Genomic DNA, 25,390 nt, shown 5'->3' on the forward strand with positions numbered 1-25,390 from the left:
CCGAACATGAGATAAATTTTGTAATTTGAGATATTTAAGTGATTTATGACTAAGCGTCAATCAGAGAAATTAGAAATATCTCCGGAACAAATCGAACAATGCTTAAAATTGACGCATTTTATAAAAATAGAAGAGATTTTTGAGAACTTGTAAAAAATGGTACAAAAATATCGAAAAACAAAGAAGTTATCGTAATTCAAACAACTTTCTGTGGTGGAAAATGATGCTGCTGGTAGAGGATTGATTTAAAGTGAGTTTAGTTTCAAGATGAATCTATACACAAACCCCGAAAACTTGGCTCTGTCCTTGTCCTTGGAGAAACGTTACGTCACAAGAAAAAAGATCGAGCAGACTTTTTATTTTGTTCGTGGGATAATTTTAAATAATTTTATATTTTTTTACAAATAGTTTGTAATATACATATCCAACTGCATGGAAATTAAAATTTATATTTAAAATCACTCTTGGCAGTGTCAAATTTTACACTGAATGCCAAAAGTGAAATAAGCATGTTCTAATCTAGCCCGTTAACACAAAATACAGTGAACTCCCGAGAAGGTGCTTGTCCTGCCCTTACATGGAGAATATTCGATAATTTAGGACCTTCCATATAACATTGACACATGCAAAGAAGTCGTACATGTTATGGGAAATTTACATATCAAACTTAAGTATATTGGCTTTTGTTTGTTTGCAATTTATATTAAAGTACTTGTGATATTTGTGATTTCTACATATTAGAATATTTGTGAAATTTTTATAAGGCGACATAATTAACGCCTTGTAGAAGCACCCTCTGGGCTATTGCAACGCCCCCCCCCCCCCTCAAAAAGGGACGACTAAGAAGCTCAATTTTTACGACGACAGGGCTGCACACGGCGTTCAAAAACTCCTAGCGCTTGCAGGTTCTCTTCGAGCAATGTCCACGTCTCATGCCTCCCAGCTCCTGACTATCAATAGGTGCAGACAAGCTCCAATTCCATCCTTTCCAGCTGCCAATACCATCCTTTGCAGCTCCTTAACTTCACTTATTGTGGGTGTTGGGACGTCTTCCTCATCCGCCGTACTGATGAAGCCATTGATAAAGTTCTCCTATTAAAAAACTTTTTTTAACGCTCATAATTTTAAATCACGCTCCCTCATTTACGCTTTGCTTATTCTTTCGCACTCTTTCTTCTTCTTGCTGGCATTACGTCCCTAATGGGAGAGAGCTGGCTTCTCAGCTTAATGATTGTAATATGTTGGATATAATATAGTAAGCTACCCCAATCGTAGTAGTCTATGATTTAGGATACTCTCTGACATTTGACTGACTAGACATCATTCCCAAATAAACTCTGAAACAGATAAGAAGTCTTTTTACTACAAATATCAGGAGTGGGATATCAAAATGTTTCTGCGTAGCCATTTGAGATCAGAAGATGTAGCACCATAGAATCTCGGAAGTGGTCTTCCTTCTCAAGATGCCATCAATAATCCCGATATGATGAATGCAGGACCAAGTAAAACGAATATAAGAAGAGAACGTACGATTGTCGGTGGATCTGGAGATGGTCAAATCACTAGTCAAAACTGTAATACTGAAACTGGATTGGACCAAGCTAAAAATCGTGTCGTCAAATTGGATGAACTTTCTGCTTTCTTGCCGTTCTTTTCGGGATCACCAAACGAAGATGCAAATTTTTTCATCAGTACCGTAGAACAGACAAGAAAAACATTATTTTCACGAAGAGTTACTCAGAAGTTCTCACCCGAGCAGCACACATGTTATAATTGTGCAATATCAACTGTTATATAACCTGATCTGGTCATATATAAGTTGATAATACTCTAATATAACATGTGTGTTGCTTGGGCAATCTTATTCAAGCAACCTTCAATGTAACAATAAATTCATTTGAAATACGAAGAAAACTTGAATTACGGAAGTTGAGAACGGAGGAGACATTTCTGGAATATTTTGTTGAAAAAAGAAATCTTGCCATGCCGTTGGAAATAGATGAAGTTGAGCTCGTTGACTACGTGATTGAAGGGATTGCTGATCGTCACTTGAAGAATCAAGCCAAAATGAGTGGATTTTCTTCAATTTAAATTTTACTCAAAGCCTTTCAAACGATTCGTCTGCCAAACAACTTATTTTTAAGTGCTCCTGTTTATTTATTTACTTATTTGACACCGTCTTGGATTCCTTTAATATCCCACAAACTGTTTTTATTATCTAATATTCCTAATTCTACGTGCTTCAATTGCCATTTATCTGGACATATAGTTGCGAAATGTATGAGGCCGAGAAACCACCACAGTAGAGCAACGTATAGTGGTGCTGCATCAAAATGGAGTTCTGATGATGGACGGAAGCCTGGATATGACAAACCGTTCAGGATTGCAGTCGTTCAAAATCAAGACATTGTAAATAAGACAGACCACTTAGAGCACGACGGATTGGTAGATATTACGTTGACTGATTTTGATATGTATTGATTTAAAAGCATTGTTTGATACAGGAAGTCCAGTTTGTTTAATACGTCTTGGTATAGCGAAATGTGGAAAAATTGATCCTTATATTAGTAGAAAAAAAAATCAAGGATATTTGAGGAACTGGACTTAAGATTGTGGGTAGATTGGTTACTAATATAAAAATCAAAATTTGTTTTTCAGAATTAATTTTTTGCTTGTTCCTGATTTGGCAATACATCCCTAGGACGTAATAATTGGAAGAGACGTTATTATTGATCCCTGAGTGAAAACAATTATCGATCAGAGCCAAATTCGCGTATTCAAAAAAGAAATTAAAAACAACACAAATGAAGCTGAATTGGAGGTAAAAGATATAGATTTAATTTGTAATTTGAAGACTGATGAGCATGTAGGTGATACAAGTGATGATCATTTGTCAACATTGAATCATTAAGCCTAGAAGACTTTCTCAAAATAATAATATTAAAGTAAATAAGATGATTGAAGAGCTACTCAAATTGGGAATCATTAAAGAAAGTGATTCTCCATTTGCTAGTCATGATAGGATCATTTTTTCTATCAATAAAGCAGAAAATCGGAAAATTTCTATACAATAAAATAAAATAGTTAATCGATTTATTTATTGCTTCAAGAACAACTGTCCTTAAACTTTAGTAAATGTAAACGCCCGCATCAAAATTGAAAAAAAAAAATATTTTTTGTTATTATTCAATTCATTTTTCAATTTTGGCCTTGATTGAGCAAGATTCAGAAAAAAAATCAATTACGACGACAGGATAAGGTCAAATAAATCCAAGGCGTTGTAAAAGCATTGAATTACCAATTGATACCTTTCAGGGCGCTAAGATACACCTGCTCTACGTAGAAAAGGTCAAATTACTTCAGGGCATTGGTACATCTTGACAATTTCGTTTGATGCCATACAGAGCATCAAGATGTACTTGATCCACATAGTATACGTTCAAATTATTCCAGGATATTGATACTTCTTGATAATTGCTATTAATGTCATACAGGGCGTTAAGATATACCTGAATTACATAATATAAATTCAAATTACTGCAGGGCATTGAAACAGCTATCAAATTTCGATTGATTTCCAACAGAGCGTAAATACGCTTCAGATTTCGCAAATATCAATGTGGAAAAAAGTAAAATTACTTCAGGTAGTTGATAAAGTTTGATCGATTGATGGCATACAAAGCGTTAAGATGGCATAAAAATGCATCAGATCGATATTGGATAAGATCAATTTACGCCCATGGCGCTGATACAGTTTATAATTTTAGATAGTACAGGGCGTTGAGATGCATCTGATCAACTTAAAGAAAGGTCAAATTACTCCAGGCGTTGATATTGCTTGAATTATTCAATTTATGTCAAACAGGGCGCTAAGATGCAGCTGATCTATATGAGATGAGGTCAAATTGCTCCAAGGCATCAATACAGCTTGGAATTTTTAATCGATACGGGGCATTAAGGTGCACCTGATGTACGTAAGACACTATCAAATTAGTCTAGGGCGTTTACTCCAGGACTGTAGAAAGCTTGAACTTTTAAATGATGTCCTACCGGGCGTCAACATGCAACAGATATATGTACATGGGAAAACGTAAAATTACCCCAGGGGATTGATACAGCTTGGAATTTTCTATGAATGTCTTATACGGCGTTAACATGCACCTGATTGTCATAAAACTAGGTAAAATTACTCCAGGGCGTAGATATAGCTTAGAGTTATTATTATTGCCATACAGGGCGTTAAGATGCATAGGATTTACATAGAATGAGGTCAAGTTAATCCGGGCCGTTTATAAGGCTTGAAATTCATAAATGATGTCCTACTGCAATTGAACTATATGAGACAAGTTAAAATGAATATATGGTATCGATACAACTTGGTATTTTTAGTCGATTCAGGGCATTAAGGTACATCTGATCTGCGTAATACAAGGTCAAATTAGTCTAGGGCGTTTATATATCATGCCAATCTATTCTGATGTCCCACAAGGCGTTAAGTTGTACCTGATTTATTTACAAGGAAGTAGGTCAAATCACTCCAGGGCGTTGGTAAAGCTGGAAATATTAAATTGATGTTTTACAGGGCGGCGTAAGGACGCACTTGGTCTACATAATATGCAGTCAAATTACTCCAGGGCGATAATATAGCTTGACATTAATATTATACAGGGCGTTTATGTGTACCTGAACTACGTGGAAAAAGGTCAAATTACTCCAGGGCGTTGTGAAGCCTGTAATTTCAAATTGATGCTCTACAGGTCCTTAAGATACACCTGATCTAAATAGGATAAGATCAAACTACTCCTGGGCGTTGATACAGCTCGTAAATATCGATTGATTTTCTACAGGGCGGTGAAATGCTCCTGATCTCACAAAGTTCTTTATGCAAATTTACATTTATAAGGTTTAATCACCGCATGACTTTATTATTATGAAAATTTATTGGCTTTTTTCGGTGAATGCAATACCTATACTCAGAGTGAAAGGGAGTAACGAAAGTAATGAAATGACAAGATGGATAGAATCGCAAGCGAGCGACGAGAGAAATGAATAGAAGTTGAAAATTTGTTTTAACAGAGGGCCATATGTGTGAACAACACAATCGAAACGACAAATCGTTGCCTAACGTCCTGGTCTCGAACGGCTAGATGTTGTAGTGTTGGTCACTACTAACACTAGACAGGCAAAAATTTGTCGCCTCGACCTGTTAACTATATTGTTCGGCGTATGTAACAGTTCTATCGATCGTTGGCATATTTTCGGAGATTGATACGAAATTGACGTTACTTATTGGATTTTTTCGCGTCTAATATCGCATACCCCTAATTTGCCCAAGTGATCATTCGAACTGATGTTAGATTTACTTTGCCAATTATATTCTACATTTATAAGGTTTAATCACCGCATGACTTTATTATTATGAAAATTTATTGGCTTTTTTCGTGTTGTTCACACATATGGCCCTCTGTTAAAACAAATTTTCAACTTCTATTCATTTCTCTCGTCGCTCGCTTGCGATTCTATCCATCTTGTCATTTCATTACTTTCGTTACTCCCTTTCACTCTGAGTATAGGTATTGCATTCACCGAAAAAAGCCAATAAATTTTCATAATAATAAAGTCATGCGGTGATTAAACCTTATAAATGTAGAATATAATTGGCAAAGTAAATCTAACATCAGTTCGAATGATCACTTGGGCAAATTAGGGGTATGCGATATTAGACGCGAAAAAATCCAATAAGTAACGTCAATTTCGTATCAATCTCCGAAAATATGCCAACGATCGATAGAACTGTTACATACGCCGAACAATATAGTTAACAGGTCGAGGCGACAAATTTTTGCCTGTCTAGTGTTAGTAGTGACCAACACTACAACATCTAGCCGTTCGAGACCAGGACGTTAGGCAACGATTTGTCGTTTCGATTGTGTTGTTCACACATATGGCCCTCTGTTAAAACAAATTTTCAACTTCTATTCATTTCTCTCGTCGCTCGCTTGCGATTCTATCCATCTTGTCATTTCATTACTTTCGTTACTCCCTTTCACTCTGAGTATAGGTATTGCATTCACCGAAAAAAGCCAATAAATTTTCATAATAATTATGCAAATTTAATTGATATCTTATGAGGCGTTAGATTGTTGTTGACCTTGCAAAGTTCTGTCATATTACCTACATTTTTTCATGACTTCTAGTGAGAATTAAAAAAAATCTGAGAAAAGCTTCTTAGTCGTCGACTAAGCGCGACTAAGCAGGACGACAGGGCTGCCTAAATTAAAAATAAAATATCGCTCTTGAGGTAATATAAAAAAAAAAGTCAACATTTGCTTTGGATTTCAATTTATTTCGCTATGGTTTTATCTTTTGTAGTTTCACGTTAGATATATTAATGAATCTTGGAATTGCCAAGTATCAATTAAAGAAGGGTTTCAAACTAATTTCATCAAATTAACAAACACAAAAATGGTGCTCTTGGTGCATACTTGATTATGACAGTTTATCACTATCACATGAAAATTATTGGTCCAAAATAAACAAGGGTATGAACTGACTGTATTAACCCCTCTACCGGCAGCTTCATTTTTTACCGCAGGAAAAAAAATTCAAATCGTGATAACTTTTTTGTTTCTTGGTATTTTTGCACCATTTTTTCACAAGTTCTCAAAAAACTCTTCTAGTTTGAGGATCCGTGTCGATATTGATCATTGGTCATCTGGATCCAGAGATATTCCGAAATTCCTTGGGGGACCGACGTCTAATCATAACCCACGTATATATCTTAGGCTACAGATTTTTTAACGTATTCAGATGTTCACTCTTTGGAACAATACATTAATGAGAGTATGTTGTGAAAAACTGAAGCAATTTGGAGCAGCCGTCTTTGAGTAATGAACATTTATGTTGCTGGTACCAAGCAGACCAAATAAAGATCTTGAAAATTTCAAAAAACCTCAAAACGTAATTTTCAGATATCTCTAAGAATTCTTAACCAATTTGTATGATTTTTTCAGAGTAGCTCCTTATTACATGGCATTGTATAGCCCACATTTTACTTTTTTGGTAAGTTGACGTAAAACAAAATGACCGCCTAAGACATTTTGTATGGAAAATGTCGGTCCCCCAAGGAACATTGGAATATCTTTAAAACCAGATCACCAATCATCAATATCGACACGGTTCCTCAAACTAGAAGAGTTTTTTGAGAACTTGTGAAAAAATGATGCAAAAATACCGAGAAACAAAAAAGTTATCGTGATTTGAATTTTTTTCTTGCGGTAAAAAATGAAGCTGCCGGTAGAGGGGTTAAGCACATATAAGTTGAAGATTTTTTTTCAGCTTTAAACTTTAACATACTTCATCAAACTTCGAGAGTGGTCTTGGAACCCTTAATGATCACGTGCTTTTATCGAAGGATCTCTCGGGATAACTTTACCAACAATTTCTTTAATAATACCGAATATTAGGGATCAAGCGCATACAGCCTTGTATGCAAATGCTTTTATTTCGTAATATCCATTTAATTAAGGGATTGTGCTACTGTGCCCTTCATATTGATTCCCCAAATGTCGTTTCATCGAACGTCAGTCCCTTGAATGTCTGTTCTCCGAATATCCCGTTTCACAATTTCCTACATTTCAGAACAGACCAGTCATCTGGTACGCACCCTGTCACTGGGAATTATTCTTGCACCTTCATGAACTGCATCACTTCTCGAAGAAGCAGGTCATTCGGAAAAATGGGATTCGAGGAAAAAGGTTATTCGGGAAACTGTCAATCGCGGAAACGACATTCGAGGAAAAGATAAGATATTAAAAACATATAAAATGGAACGAACTTACCAATATAATAAATAAATTGCTCAGCATACCCAACACGCTAATCACCATTGATCCTGATTGCATCGGTCGTTCCCGCAAGAGCAGATAGTGAAACTGAAGGACCAAATACTACTATTCACTTGATATACGTCAGTTAAGGTGAAGATAAATCGAAGCCAAACCTCAAATTTTCAAGAGCACGGATCTGGACAACCAAACATCCCTTTTAGCTGAAAAGTTAATCGATTGGTCACTCGCTGGTGGTGACCAATCGATTAAGTTTTCAGCTCAAACGGGTTTTCAGTTCTCCAAATTTGTGCTCTTGAAAATTTGAAGTGTGGCTTCGATTCATCTTCACCTTAAGGCTAAAGCAAACAATATTTAATTGTTTTTTGACAGTGCGTTAAGATGCAGCTGATCTACGTGGAACAAAGTATAATCACTTCAAGGCGTTGATACAGATTAAAAAATTGATTGATTTTTACAGGGCGTTATGATTTAATTCATCAATGTGGACTAAGGTGAAATTGAATCTATGACCTCTATGGCCTTGAAATTTTCAATTAATGTTCTACAGGGCGTTGAGATGTACCTGATCTTCAAAGGATAAGGTCAAATTACTCCTGGGTGTTGATATTGCTCAGAATGCATGCACATTTTAACAGGCAATTGATGTTCTACAAAATGTTAATATGATCTACATGAGACAAGATCAATTACTATACAACTTGGAATTTTCGATCCATGCCCTACAGATCGTTAAGTTGAACCTGATCTACATGGAATAAGGTCAAATTACTCCAGGGCTATAATACAGTTTGTATCATACCTGACCTACATAAGATAAGCTTGAATTATTCCAGGGTGTTGAACAGGCTAGAATTTCCAATTGATGTCCTAGAGGACGTTAAGTTGTAACTAATATACGTGAGAAAGGAACAAATTAATCCAGGGCTTTGATATATTTTGAAAATTTCGATGACACCAATCAGAGCGTTAAGATGCACCTGATCTTCAAAGGATAAAGCCAAATTCCTTCAGGTCGTTGATACTGCTAAGAATTTTCTATTGATTTTCAAAGATGCAAAGATTAATATGGAATAAAGTCGAATTACTTCAGACCTTTGATATAGCTAGATCTATTGATGGTATACAAAGCGTTAAGATGTTTCTCAACTACGTGGAATAAGACCAAATTACTCCAGGGCGTTGCTAAAGCTTGGAATTTTTAATTGATGTCCTTCACAGTTAAAAGTAATGAAGATTACACGTCATGTAAACTTCATTTATGCCATGTAAACACGCCGTCATGTAAATTTAATTCTGAAATCATGTAAAAATGTGTTATATGTCATGTAATCACTCAGGATCCTGCTAGATTACATGACATAAAATTGAAGTTTACATGACATATCATGTAAATATCCATGATATTCCACGCTTCAATTATGTGCATTATATGTCTCAGAAATTTACACGTTTCGTTCGAACTGTGTACAGAGCGTTGAGATGTACCTGATCTACATGGAATGAGGTCTAATTACTCCAGGGCGTTGATACGGCTTGGAATTTTTAATGGATATAGGGCAATAAGTTACACCTGATCTACGTAAGACAAGGAAAATAGTTATCGAATAATATGAAGTTGATTTACATGACAAGTCCAAATTACTCCAGAACGTTGATACAGCATATAATTCTCAATTGATGTCCTACAGGGCGTTAATATTTACCTGAGTAAAAGTCAAATTATTCCAAGGCGTCAATACAGATTGAAATTTTCAATCGATACAGGGCATTGAGGTGCACCTGATCTACGTAAGACAAGGTCAAATTAGTGGAGGGCATGACATCATGACATTTGTCTCACAGGTTGTTAAAACGCAGCTTATTTACATGGAAAAGGTCAAATCACTACAGGGCGTTATTAAATCTTGGAATATTAAATTGATGTTCTGTGGTGTGATGGGGCGTAAAGATAGACGTAAAGATGCATTTGATCTACATTAGGGAGGTCAAGTTACTCCTAGGCATTGATAAAGCTTGAATTTTTAATTGATGTCATACAGGGCGGTAGGATGCTATGGATCTATATGGGACAAAGTAAAATTACTCCAGGGCGTTAATACAGCTTGGAGTTTTCAATTTTGATCTACGTGGAATATGGTCAAATTAGGGCCTGGATGAAGCCGTAAAGAAATGGAGAATTTACTCTAGAGCGTTCATACAGCTCGTAAATTTCGATTGATTTTCTACAGGGCGGAAATATGCTCCTGTTCTACATGAAGCTCTATATGAAATAAGGTAAAATTACTCCGGAGCGTTGGTAAGTACAGGTTGGAAATTTCGATTGATTGGACGTTAGATTGTTGTTGATTTCGCACATATGTTTTATGACTTTGGGCGAAAAATTATTAAAAAAAATCTGAGAAAAGCTTCTTAGTCGTCGACTAAGCGCGACTAAGCAGAACGACAGGGCTGGTTATGGCCGTTATTTGAGCTTGAAACATTGCTAAAGAAATTGCAGGAACATACTCTTTTGTATTATTAAATAAAAACACGAACTCATTAAACATTTCAGGACCCAATTGATGCGTAATGATAATAAAATACGAATCATGTTATAGTTCTGAAACAAAATGATAAGTTACAAATCCATCATTCAATCAGGTAGCGTCCATTTATTACGTAAAGCTAAATTTGGTAAATTTTCGACACTGCTCCACCCCCTCCGTAACCATCAAACCGATCGCTTGAAGTATTATTCTGAACCTAGATAAAATTTAATCCGAAACGAAGATCATTGAGCACGATTTCAAACATGTTTATCTCATTCTAGATAGAATCCACCTAATTTACAAATTCTTCTCTATTTTTTTTTTCTTCAAATGCATCTGAGAAGGAAATTTATACCATTTGAAAGATACAGACCAACTTCATTCATTACTACTGTTTACACTTCTGTCGGTTTTTCTTATTAGGCCATAGAAGTAAACGTAACCCAATTATACGTGCATTTTCCCCAAAAACATATCGTAAACTATAAACACGATACTCCAATCCCATTGATGTGGTCGGGAAACACGAGAAGTGAACATGGGAAAACTCTCAGCATGAAAAGGAAAAATCTAGGCTCGTAAACGACAGGGTGATTAACGTCGTTAGTATGTGGGGGGCATGCCTTCCACTTTGATCCGCCTTCGGCAGCGTACACTATACGAGCTATTCTTAGCTTAGCCCGACAGGTGGAATGAGAAGCTTGTAGCACGGAAAACTCTTACTTTTTCGTCTCGATCAGATACTACAACAACATTGTCTAGACCCTCGTTTCGAAACATTAGTCCGCCAAGAAACTACAGCCATTTTGGCACCGTTCCATGTTCTACTTTCTAGTCGACGGAAGTCTAATCCCGGATTGCAATGGCTGGTTCCGAAGTGCAACTTTTCAACCGTCGTCGGGGTGGCTAAGGGCCAACAAACATGAGCTGGATATGAAACTCGATGCCTACCCATTTTTTGTTCCAATAATCCCGTGAGCAGCAGAACTTGTACGTCTTCGAATCAACACTTGTTTCCGAACAGCTCTGGATGCAATGGCTTTAGTTTACAACGGCTCACTCACTCGCACACAATGCATGGGGATATCGATGCTACTGTATAAGTTTACAATCACTGTAATTTAACTGATCGGTCTCTCCCCTCGTTTTCCCCCTTTTCCACAAGCCAGATACAATTAGTCGTTACCCTACACTCGAACGTCGTCACAAAACTGGTAGCTAATGCACGACGATGATATGCATAGATATCACATTCTAGCACGCACTTGACATCGCATCGAGCGCAACCCCCTTATTCAATCACCACCTCCCGAATTGGTCCCCTTTTTCCCGAAAGGCATCTTTCTTCACTTCACAAAGAACCCTAATTTTCCGAACACATCGTCCACCACTCGCTTTCACAATCCGACGTTCCGAATCGAAGTTAGAAAACGGAGAACCAATAAAATCACGCGACGTCTTTGTTGTGCCCTTCGTGCTGGAGTTGCTTCCATCGACACCCGGATCCGACAAAGTTCTAAATGCGACTGTCTGGAAAAGTCCAATAGGCCGAGAGTTCGAGTTTTGAATTCAACTTTGTTGGTATCACCCAACAGCCAGCAACCACAAAATAATGATGAATTAGTCTGGAGTTGAAGCAGCACGCTGTATACCGAGTGTGCTACTGCTTCCGCTTGCCGCTCTGCATACTACTGTTCTGAAGCAGCAGCAACAGCAGCAGTCGTTCGGTGAGTCGGTTAGTTTGGCTTGGTTTTATGCCTACCGAAAGGGGACTGCTGTAAGGGTATGTGATATTTAGAATGATTCCGTCAAAAACAGTGCGCATCGTAACTGCGTGCTGTGCTGACACAAATTCTTTCTGCTCTCGGAAGTATTTAAATATACCTAAGGGAATAAAACAGTTATTTTCAGTGCCACTAAAATATGACTTTTCAGTACTAACTTTTCCCCTATTGATCCCTTTTCGATAGTTGTTTGGACCCGAGCCTTCGATTGTTCGTCGGACCCGTCAGCGCTGGTGATTCTTCTTGGACACCGACTTGGAAAAAAAACCTCTTAAATGGTCACGTCTTCTTTCGTTTATTCACTGAACATGATTGCAATCACGAACAAAAGGAAGGGTGGATCTCTGACTTTACAACTTCCTTAAAAAAAGTGTGAAAAAATGGAAGAAAAGACGTTTCTCCGGAATGCGCGCATTCTTCCACAGATGAAATGGTTGATGTTAAAATCGAATTGAGCAATTAGTTCGATGCTTTTTGATAAATTTTCCGAATACCGAATCAAAGCAGCCTCTAGCCCAGGCTCTTTGATTTAAGTGAGGAAACATTTGATTTTTGATTTAAGGCAGGAGATATTGAAGAGGAATCAAAGTTTCCTTCCAAATCGCAAAGAACTGTCGCGTTTTGCCGAAAACTCAAAAATGTCGCCAACTTCTTCTCAAACATATTGAAGAGAAGAAGCACACGTTTTTTACTTAATACGACAAAACTTAATGTATGTTCAAGTTCATCTTTAAAGTTCTCTCAAGTGATTATGAGTTACCTGAAAAGATTAAGAATTGACTAAATGATTGACTTGGACTTTTTCCCAGTCCAAGTAATGATTATAAAAAATAGAACACAATTTTGCATTCTCCGGAAAAAGCTTTCATTCTTCAATTTTTCATTTTTCAAGCTTCTTATATAGTTTACTCAAACAAAAGTGTCCTAATTAATACTAAGGCTTGAGAAAAAGCAAGAGTCATGTTGCATATCCGTGTGACATGGGATCATTTCCAAAGACCTGGAGGAAATTACCAGAACCCCACTCAATGTCGTCGGTGCCAAAAATGGGGTCATGTTACCAAACATTGTTGCATGAACGCTAAATCCATGTTTTGCAAAGGTGCTTCTTACGCTAAGGACGTTTGTCCGGTGAAAGAAGATACCATAAAGTAAGTATGCGCGAATAGCGGGGGCACATACAGGGGCAGAATCGATAAAAATGCGGAAACAACCTATAGTGTAGTTCTTAGGAATAAAGAGATAGGCGTTTGGTGTCTTCAGCGAAAATAATCCTCTCAATGAGGGCGATATTCTGAGATTAAGTAGTATTTTTTTGACTCAAATGCCATTTCGGTCATATGAAAGTTTAGGTATCGTACTGCATCAATACCCGGACGCCTAAGCAAGGGCAATTCTTTGATCAATAATTTTAATATGTTTTCCATAGATTTAAATAAAACCCCCTTATGCTACCAACTGTATTGAACCATATAATTGAAATAACAATGAATTTGACGGTGAAAATTATGATCTTATCATGAAAGTTTTAAAAATAAAAAGACATGTGTTGTTCTTAAATCCAGACACCCCAAGCAGCACAGTTTGTTTCAATTCAACTTATCCGAGTTGTCAATGGTTGAAAATATGACTTACAATTGCACTGAATAGCAATGCAAAAAGTGCAAAAAGCGGAGTCTGTTTGCATCATATTTAAGTTACACTCCAACCTCTTTTAACGACTTTTTTTTTCACCGACGGTTCTTTTTCCGACCACTTTTTAACGAGCTAAATTCAGATTAACGACCGTTTTTATAAATGATCCATATCTTAAAAAGAATTCAAAATAAAGGATCATGATGTGCAGCAAAATTGTTCAGTAGTTCAAGGGCTAACATATGGTGGTCATTGAATTGCGGAATTCTGCCACTAGGTGGCGCTAGTGAGTATCGAAATTTTGTTTTGCGGATATCTCAGGATCCTGACCACTAAGAAAGATGGCGTCTGCGGCAAAGCTGTTCATTAGCTCAAGCGCTATCATTATAAAGGCTATGAGATTCAAAATGTTCCCACCAGGCGGCGCTAGTGAGCATGAACCTTTTGTTTTGCGGTTATCTCAGGATTCTTACCACTTAGAAAGATGGCGCCTTCAGCAAAGTTGTTCAGTAGCTCAAGGACTATCATTATAGAAGCTATGAGATTTAATATTTTGCTCACTTGCGCCGCCTGGTGGCAAAATCTCGAATCTCTTGGCCAGAATAATGATAACCCTTGACATACTGAGCAACTTTGCCGAAGACGCCATCTTTTTAAGTGGTCAGGATCCTGAGATATCCGCAAAACAAAAGTTGCATGCATACTTGTTCTGCCTGGTGGCGCAATTTCACTTTAGCAGTGTAGCCAGCTTCATGAAAAAATGTATTACAGTTGAAGAGTATTGCTATGTTGCTAAGCATTATATTTTTCTATTCCGCTCAAGTTTTATGGTTTTGATCTTTTCTTCATTCTTCTTAAACAGTGTTACCAGCCACATGAACATTTGTGATTTGGCCGACTGTATGGCACGCAACACTTCCTTCAACTTTGGTGAACATTCGGTATCGTTATCTTTAAATTTTTTAGGTATTTACATATCACACCCTCATAAAATGGGTTCTTTTGATAACAATCGATGCCATCTATCACCAAAATATGAAAACTTGGGGCCCAGATAGCCGTAGCGGTAAACGCACAGCTATTCAGCAAGACCAAGCTGAGGGTCGTGGGTTCGAATCCCACTGGTCGAGGATCTTTTCGGGTTGGAAATTTTCTCGACTTCTCAGGGCATAGAGTATCTTCGTACCTGCCACACGATATACACATGCAAAAACGACCATTTTGGAAAGTTCTCAACCCATGCTTCAACTTTTCTGAATATCTCGAATCAATATTTCCGCATCTAGAAGTTGCATTGTTCAAAAACATACAGTATTGGACAAAACATTTGCAACTTTTTCGATTTTCCATACAAAATGACCAACTTTGGTAAGCTAGATCTCTGTTATTTATGGACCGATTTGAATGAAACTTTCACAGAACATCAGATATAACTTGAATTTTAATATATATTTTTGAATAATTTTTCCAATCACAAGTTCATAAGTAATAACGGTTTGAGTAAAGTGTAATTTTTGACGAAAAATTCAAAACTTTTTATCTCAAAATCTGAAAGCCCTACACAAAAACTGTCTTCAGCAAACTTATTAATCTCGTCAAAATCTACAACTTTGCTGAAGATACCATAAAGCTCCATTCTTCAATATGTTAAGTTATGTCAATTATAAAAAATCGTCAAAAAAATCACTTTAGTCAAACCGTTACTGCTTTTTAACTTGTGATTGGAAAAATCACTCAAAAATATATGTTAAAATTCAAGTTATGTCTGATATTCTGTGAAAATTTCATTCAAATCGGTCCATAAATAACCGAGATATAGTTTACCAAAGTTGGTCATTTTGTATGGAAAATCGAAAAACTTGTAAATGTTTCGTCCAATACTGTAATTATAACCCTGATTTTTTTACGACCGATTCTTTTTACGACCCCCCCCCCCCCCCCCGATAACGGTCGTAGAAAGAGGTTGGGGTGTATATCGAAATTGCTTATTTGTTGCAAAATACTTGAGAACAAAAATATGAACGAGAATCAAACTTTCGACCTCAAGATCACCAATCTTCTCTTTTACTCATTACTCTACCAGTTCTTCAAACATTCGCTTGGCCAATGCACTATAAAAGCGACCACATGGCCCATCAGAGCTTGTTGCTTATAACTTTACTGCACCCTTCGGTATACAAGTTCATTACTGGCGAAATCAGACCGCGCCTGAAATAATCTAAGCTTTTCGCAAAAACTTCCGCGCAACACATGAGAAATACCATATAACCAAACAAACAAACTGTAGCTATACCATGTTTTTGTTGTTAGATGATACGTACGGCGCAACTCAACCATATTGTAACTGGATTGAAACAAACAAACTTCTAGCTGTCATACGTAGTTTAATGAAACTTTCTCGCAACTGGGATGAATCTTCTTGAGTTGTGGGTATGGAAACGAAAATTGAATGCAAGTTGCGGATGCTTTAAATGAAAGTAATTTGAAACATAACATTAAAACCGGCCTTTTGTGAGAAGTTTCAAGAGTTTGTTTGAAATGTTGCTGAAAACATGTAAATAAACATGACTTCATTGCTACTTGCGAAGGACATTTGCAGCAAATTTTGTTGTTTCAAAAATGTTGAACGTCAAACAAGGAGTAACATGCATGTTCATTGGAACTGAAATTAAACTTTATGAGCCTCGATATTGAAATGCAACCGAAACTAGAACTAGGTAAGTTACAGAAGCTTTTATTAATACGCGAGTGAAACCATTTTTGAAAAGCATCTTTTTGGTAGATATTTTGCGTGCTACTTGGTAGAGATGGTCGAGTCTCGGGTTTTCAAACCCGAAACCCGACCCGAACCCGAACCCGACGGGTTCGTTTAGGGTTCGGGTTTGAAAATTTTTATTTTTTCGGGTTCGGGTTCGGGTCGGGCTTGAAGGTTAAAAAATATCGGGTACGGGTCGGGTTCGGGCTTGTAAAAAGTCGGGTTTAGCCGGGTTTGGGTCGGGTTTGGGGATAATTGTTCACAAAGTAACAACCGGAAAGCTTCCCTATGCATCAGAAACAATGAAATTATCATCTTTTCGAACTCGTGTTCTAATCGGGTTTTTCTTAGAAAACTTTCTCGGGTTTCGGGTCGGGAAGGAATAAAATAAGTCGGATACGGGTCGGGTTCGGGTTTGAAAAATGTGAAACCCGACCATCTCTACTACTTGGGACATAAAGCAAGTTTTGTTTTTAAATCCGGACACTATAGAAGCTAAATCCGGAAATTTATGTAATTATATGAAACATTCGTAATCATGATTAAGGCATATCTTTATTGGATAGATTATTAAATTTATAAGACTTTAATACTCACATAAGATGTATACTTCTAGACAGAATGAAAAATATGCTCATAAACGCAAAGTTTACCTCAACTGCAGCCCAGACGTATCCAATCAACTACTCGCTGTTCCAACTGAAGCAATAATTTGAAGCTTTTCTTGCATTAAAGGCATTCTGAATACTTGAAATACTTCTTTTGATAATATTGTCAAGTTTCTTCAGTATTACATTCCAAATATTCGCTTACATAAAACAATAATGAGGTTTTAGTATAATGTCCGGATTTAGAGACACTTGCATGGTTTTCCGGACAGCCTTTGTTTGCGTCTTAAAATGAATATTGACACCATATTTTACTACAGCCGTGGTTTTGATTTGTTAAACTACAGTTCTGTTTACCTTTTTGTTGAAATCGCTTCTCTAATATTAATTTTTTACGCATTTTTGCAAACTAAAACTTGTGCTAGACTCGGTGACACTATCATTAAAATAATTTGCACTGTAAGAAAATGACGTCTAACTGATGCAGCTTTTTGTTTTTAATTTTTATAATTTACAGGCACTGGTTACTAGATTACAAATGCTGATAACATGTTCGGAACTATTGGAGGTAGAAGTTATGAACAAAATTAGAAAGCTGAAAATAATTGCTGAAGACGTCAAATATCCAAGGCCTACTATTTTTTACAGACATTAAAAAAATGTTCCAAAAGAAATATTTGAGTTTTGCTTGTATTTTTTCCATTAAATTAAAATAAATATATCGCATATCACTATGTCATTTATTGACATAAAGCAGATCTGGTGAAAATATCATAATTAACATTAAATTATGTTTGATTTTTCTATGAAACTTTTCAAAAATTACGTATAGGCCATTCTTGCGATCGGGAAATTTCGGGCAGGTGTTTTAGTTTCTTTCTATGAAAGGTCAGAGAATTCATGTCGAATTTTTTCAAAGATGTGATTTTTAATATATTTTTCTTTGCGATGTAGTGCTATACTAAGCTTTTAAGAAAGTTAAAAATTATTGTGCATCACAATGTACCATGCCCACACAGTTACGGATCACCCACAGTGACGGATCACTTTGGCGTTCAACATCGGATAACTCGCTCAAAACATAAACGTTGACGTAAAACATATTTTTCCCATGTTATACTATTTGTCTTCTACCATTTGTAATGTTAAGCACAACATTCAACCGCTAAATAAAGGTGTTTTTGACAAATGTTTAGTTGGTACCACACAGCTATCATTATATGGTCGTTTTCTGTAAGAAGTGCCGTCAGCATTCATAAGCTCCCACAGGTGGTAAAATTGAAATGTTATAGCATGTTTTATGTTCGTTCGCTTCGATTTAGTATGAATTCATCTTTGAAAAACATTTTACTTGAATTTTCATTCAAAATACCGAATATTAGCACTTCTAACTAGTGATCCATAATATGGACCAGGAAATGATTGTTTACCACGGTTATGGATCACTTCCAAAGAATGTAGATTTCTGCTATTTTATGCATTGGATTCGACATTTTTTAGACAACAGCACTAAGGATAAAACTAATAAAACATCAAGGTTTGTAAATTTCATATTTTAGCAGACAAAAATGGGTGGAAAACTTGGTGTGGAGCGGAAACAGTTCATGTCTCAGTTACTACAATGCAGTACCACAATAAAAAGGGCATTTTACCCTTGTTTCCAGCTCTAACACTGCTATTTTTTGCAGTAATGTATGAAACATTGTTAACTTTCGCCATACCATGCAATACAGATGCATTGAGTTGAAAATCTCTTGATTTTGCGCACTGATCCGTAATATGTCACAATTTGATCCATAATATGAAAATTGATCCATAATATGGTTTTCAGGAACCGACACAATTTTTAATTTTTATGCAATTCTATGTAAATATTACACCCAAAACAGTTTACTAACCGAAGTTCCAATTTGAAACGATTCGATTCTTGCTTTTAAATTACAATTTAACATTTTTCATGTCGTTTTATTGAATTTTATAGGTTGGACTCCACACTATTTGATCCATAACTGTGGGGTCATGGTATCAGTTTTTCAATAAAAACAAAAGTGCAACATAATAATGAACATTTTTGTGATTTATTGGTTGCTATATGTACTTAAATGTTTGCTTTTTACATTGTTTGTATATTTGATTTGAGTGCAAAAGCACCAGCCTCATTATGGTCGATTGGAAATTTAGGTAAACGATTTCCTCGGTTAAGTCGATCGTTATTTTAAGCTGAAAACAATTGCTGAATATTTCAAGCTTCCAAAGCCTACTTTTTTAAAAAACTGGCAAACTTGAACAACGAAATTGGTTAAAAACCGTTGTATAAGCTTTGCAGACAGGGATGGTGGTCTAATGGCTACCGCTTCTGCTTCATAAGCAGAAGGTGACGGGTTCAATCCCAGGCCCGTCTCTTTCCTCGTACTTTGTAGTTGTATCTTTTACTTGCTTCTATCTAACACTCTCAATATATCACAGTTGATCTATCACAGTTTAAAGCATTTGCTAAAACCCGAAACGGACAGAAATAAATCGTTTCTCTACGCTTCCATTCTTTTATCATTATAACACGCCTTTCCTTACGCCTGATACATAGGCAGTCTGCTATTCAAACCAGCAAGCCTCTCTGCCACCCCTCCACCCTGCCCGCATCAACTGGCGTAGACGCAGTGGTATATCCGGTGTACTGTGGGAGTCAGTTGAATGCATCATGAACTTCTTCCCCTTCCCCTCATTGGTCAACATTCTGACGTGGCAGACACCATTGTTTCCTAAAATAGAAGATCACCAGCACTTATACACTGAGGGTGTCTGTTATTCCCAAGCAGTCATCTGGTTGGTTCCTTGTGTAAGTGCAGCTGATCTAGCGATACTGGAGTAGCAACCACGGCACAATGGACCGAATCGACAATTCAGCCGGAAAAAAGTGTTTTCTCTGTTCTCGTCGATTTTAGATGTGTGATGTCTTCAGAGAAGTTATTTGTAATAGAGTTTTGCATATTTTAAGATAAAAGTAGAATAGGATGGCCCTTGTTTAAGTTAAAATTTTGACTCAAAGATGCAAAAGATGCAAAACTCTATTATGAATAACTTCTCTGAAGACATCGAACGTCTAAAACCGACGAGAACAGAGAAAACACTTTTTTCCGGCTAAATTTTTGATTCGGTCCATTGTGCACGGGCGACCAATCAAGCTCAAGCTCAAGCTCAAGGAAGATTTTTTTTTAACTATTGAACGTATTCCGCTAGAAACTTTATAAGAATGCTTTTTGTTTAACTTACTTATGTAGGCATTTTCGATTTTTTTATATTATTGTTGAAAGGAATGCGGAAAGCAACATCAAACTAGTTATTAGAGAAATCTAGAGACACTTAAAGAATTTTGTGTGAAAAAAATGCAGATAGATCGCTAAGAACACTTTTCCAAATGAACCCCGTTTACGGAAATCTTGTGGCATACAAGAAAGAATCCATAGAGTAACACCTGGAAGAATCATTTTTTTGTTTTTGTGCAGGTTGTCCTGGATAATTTTTGCAGTGAATGTTTGAAAAAATCCTTGAGTTCTCTCATTTTCTAAAAGATCTGTAGAGAAACTGTAGAAAGTATCACAAAGTCAAAGTTGGAAAAACTGATGGTGACTCCCTGAAACATTTGTGAAGAGAAGCCTAGCTTGGTGATCTTACAGATAATTTTGGTGAGATTCCTAGAATTCCTTGTACTATTTATTGGAGAATACTTCTGCAATTCCATAAAATGGTTATCAACTTATCATTGAACATTTGGATGGTATTTTAAACTTTTTATTTGAATTAATATGTAATAAGTACGTAGAGGACCAACCTGAAAAAATGCTAAAAAAAAAAATTCTAAAGCATTTTCTGGCAGATTCTTCAAAAGATTTTTTGAGGCAACCTCTATTGCTTCGAGAAATTTTTACGTAAAATCCGAAAGCCCGGGGATGGTTTTCCGTGGGAATCCCGGGAGGAAGTCAGTGAACACTGGTGAAGGAGTTCTTGAAGAAAGCACTGAAAGAGTATGGAAATAATGGATGAAGAAATCCCCGAGGGAGTTCTGTGAGGATCTCTTGAAAGTACATGGTTGAATACATGAAAAGGTAGTAGAAGAATCACAAGGGATATTTTTCGTGAGTTCTTTGGAAGAATAATTGAAGGGCTTTTTACTGGATTAGACAAAGAATGAATATTTTTTGTGATGATAATTTAAATTCATATACCTACATCACAGGCGTACAGCGATATGAGACATAGCATTAGTGTAGTTACGGTATACTTCGTAGATTGGATTCTAGCTGTATTCACGTTTTTTTTTATAGTCTCATCTAAACTGCTTTCAGGAACAAGGCTTGAGAGTTAACCTTGATGTAATTTAAATACCAAAGCCATGAATATCGCTATTCCCGGCCACGTCCATCTTTACCGTAACTTGGGATTGCAGAAGGAAATGTTGATGTAGCACTTACTTAACGAGAGGTCTCCAACTCAGTGACACCCTCATAAGTGCTACGAAGTTGGGGGTTGGAAAAGGTAGTAGTAGGATACGCCTGAAAAGCTAGCAATGGACTTAGAGCATTTGATGTTTAATTGTTTTCAATTTAATCTTTTGAATGCCGGCAATGAAAAGAAAGTAGCAATGATTTATTTATAACATGAGCGATATTGATTCTTGTAAAAAAAAAAATTATTTAAAATGATTACGCATTTGACGATAATGACCTACTTTAGCTCGGTAAAAAGCAGAACCGATCCCTGCAAGGTCATCGGAACTATCCGAAAAAAAAAAAAAAAAAACTGTCCAAAACGCATAAACCGAAAAAAAAGACTACGCATGGCCAATTTTGCGACAAGCGACCAATTGATCATTGACTCCGTCTTTTGTCCCCGTAGGAGCAAGCATCAGAACCGAGTAACAAAACACTACCGACGCACTTAGCGATACTTTGCCGTAACCGTACTAAGCGAGACTGAAAACGATTGGTCACGATTCTGTCTCCCGCCCCCCTAGGATTTAGCAACAGACACGTAAAGAGCCGCCCACAATCTCACCCTGTTCGAGCTGCCGATAGCTTCTTTCCCCGTCGTTTTAGATCTCCAAACGCAAATGCACCACCAAAATAACATAGGAAAGAAGGAAATCTCTCACCAAGTTTCTTAAATGCAGCCATTTGCTGTCATTCAATTGCATAGCAAAGTAGGAATCTGTTGCAAATCCCTCGATGCAGGAGCTACAGGAACACACTCCACCACTATTATAGAAATATCCTTGTTTATGCACAATCACACTAACGAGCACTCTGCAACTCTTAACACTACAGGTAACAAACCAACTAGCACATTATAGCTAATGAAAGAAATCCACATGCCCGGCTGGGATTTGAACCCAGGACTCTTGTATGCTAGACGAGCGCTTTACCAACTAAGCTACCGAGCCACTTGGTGACCCAATAACTGAGTTGGTTACAAGTTTAGAATTCAAATACCTACAGACCACGCGGGCCCCTTTCATAACCCATAATTTGTCCATCTTTACCACACGTAATGAGTTAATTAATTTAATAACCATGCGGATTGGATTACCGAACAGCTCGATATTAGTGTCAATTTACATTAAGGTACAGTGGGGGAAGTGTATCAGTGGGGTAAGTGGATCATTTGTCAATATAAAGCATAAATGCTTGAATATGTTGAATGTTTTCGCACCATTGCTTCGTTTTAGGTTATGTTTTTACGCCCACACTGATATTATTGCAAAACTGGTACTACACGTACACTAACACAAGCAAACTTGTTAGCTGCAAAAAGTAATTAATTTCAAAATTGTTTTCCATCAATCAAAAATCCATTGTATCTCTGTCTTAAATCGAATTTTATTATTTTTTTCGACACATGGTGAGCACTTCAGTTCTAATTGAATGAATCACAATGAAAAATATGTTATTTTTATAAATAAATACAAATATATTGGACATGGTACACTTACCCCTACTTTTTAATGGGGTGGGGTAAGTGGATCAAGAATTATTATCATTTATTGGCAGACTGCTTACGAGAATTTTATTAAGCTTTAATATCCGCAGATGTTGTTTTCCTTTATTTTCTTCCATTCCCAGCTTGAATTAGTCAAATTGACCATAGAAAATTTGAATTAATCCACCTAAAAGTTTTTTAACCTTTCTGGCATAAAAGCAAATTAAAAGAATAATAATTTCAAAATGTACACGAAACTTTTCGTGTTTTATCTAAGTTGAGTTGTAAAAAAGCAAAATATACTAATTTTCCAATTGAACGCTTAGTATCGTACCTTATTTGACCATAGAAATTGTTCTAGACAGATGATACACATATGTTCATAAATAAAATAGAGGTATTTCAGTTTGTTATTCCAAAGTAAAGGTAACTAATATTTTTAAACTAAAAGAGTGTTTTTCGAAAATATCGTTAGGAATAATCCAACAATACTTCTGTATAACTTATGCGTATAAATGGATGAGTTTTCTCCAAATTTTTCTAGAGTCAATGTTTTTTTTATTAGATTTAGTATGAACTAATATATAAATACTTTTTATTGTATTTTGATTAAATAAAGGAACTTTTTTTAACTTTAAAGTATTATAATGTAACATTACTTGCACTAATAACAAGAACGAGAGTAATATCATTTTTATTATACATAATCACACCACATTTGTTTCGAGAACAGATTTTTTTAATTGGTGATCCACTTACCCCACCAATGTGGGACAAGTGGATCATTTGGCGCAAATTTTTAAGTCTCTCATACTCAATACATAACAATCATAAAAATAAAAATAAATGACGATTTGAAGTATAATAGTACCTCATTTGTTATCCACAGAAAAAAGTTTGAATTACATTATTCACGTTAGCTGTACATAACAATGAAGTTAATTATTGATTTTTCTGTATCCACTTACCCCACGGTACCTTATAGCTACTTTTAGTCACTTCAAAAATTCAAAATGGGATTGAAAATCTATTTTTTTTTTTATATTTCACCAGCAAAAACTTGACAGACACAAGAAAAAAACAAAACCGCTCGGTATCAACGTTTGCTATGATCCCCTGGAAAGTCCATAGTCAACGTACAGCGATATGAGACATAATCACAAATAAATTAAATCATATCTATGTCATTAACGAAATGAGTGAAAATCGTGATCATTGCGACCGACATTACTTCTATTAAACAAGATTTTGCTAGACCTTCCTCCCCCTAGGCTCCCTCCAGAATAAAAAATCCTAGCTACGCCAATGACGATATCGAAAGGACTATCGAGTTATAACCCTTCATTTTACTATGAGCATAATGAGAATATCTTTTTTGAGTTTATTGTCATTTAGAAGACATATAATCAAATTTTGAAACTTTTTCTGAAAATGTCTAGTTGTTGTTGTCTAGAGTTGAGAATATTCGAAATTCGTCAATTTTGTTTTAAGAACCAAAGATAAAGTACATTTTACGAATCCATTATAAAAAACATAACGAATGTCCATAACTTTAGTGCATTCTACAATTAACTCTACGAATAAATTTCGTTGCAGAAAACATACAAATATTTCGTTAAGTAAATGACCAGTTTCAAAATTTCAATAATTGGTGTACATTGAACTGTATGGTTGTTAACCCGCACAAGAGCAGCATAATTTCTTTTTTCCAGAATTAGCGATCCGGTAGTTTTCGACTACAAGCTGCAAGAAACTCGAAAGTTCGTCCCAGAACACTTCGAAATAATTCGTTATTAAGACTACCTTTTCAACATACTAATTACGGACAGGACAGCGCATCAATAGGCATGGACGTTCGTTTGTGTTTTATTTTAATTTGTGTCGTGAAATTGTTCATCGTAATTTCTGCGTATTATTTTCCAGTTTGAATTACGATTAGTGATAATCTTATGTGTTAAAATGTTTGTTAACAAATTATGTTTAGGTTAAGACATCATTGGGACAACTGTTGTCTGTTGGGGTAATATGATAAATAAATAAATAAAAACCCGTCTTTTCCTTTCCTCAATCATACAGTGTAAGATATTCCATGCATCGTTTCGTTTTGTATCGACATAAACCGTAAAAAAAATCATATCGCATACCCTTAAGCAGCTACCGCTGCTACCTGTTTGTTTTCATTCAGTGCTGCAGAACGCACTGTTGCGCAGAGTCAGAGTGAGGGGACAGCAGCACCAACCGAAGCGTAGGGGGTATG

The 25,390-nt window shown here is 36.2% G+C and overlaps 1 protein-coding gene across 6 annotated transcripts in view; it reads right to left on the reverse strand.

Annotated features, from left to right (window-relative positions):
• Positions 1–25,390, reverse strand: part of LOC5568412 — a 193,425-nt gene that overhangs the window by 112,362 nt on the left and 55,673 nt on the right. For 3 of the 6 annotated variants that reach the window (XM_021841321.1, XM_021841312.1, XM_021841315.1), the window contains exon 1: positions 11,330–12,071. The exons of 2 other annotated variants lie outside the window; for them this stretch is intronic. The gene's annotated coding sequence lies outside the window, so the exon portion shown is untranslated. Of the gene's footprint in view, positions 1–11,329; positions 12,073–25,390 lie in introns of those variants that run through there. One more of the 6 variants, XM_021841292.1, reaches the window with a different exon arrangement.

The sequence above is a fragment of the Aedes aegypti genome, chromosome 1, assembly GCF_002204515.2.
Source record: "Aedes aegypti strain LVP_AGWG chromosome 1, AaegL5.0 Primary Assembly, whole genome shotgun sequence".
NCBI classification, from domain to species: domain Eukaryota; kingdom Metazoa; phylum Arthropoda; class Insecta; order Diptera; family Culicidae; genus Aedes; species Aedes aegypti.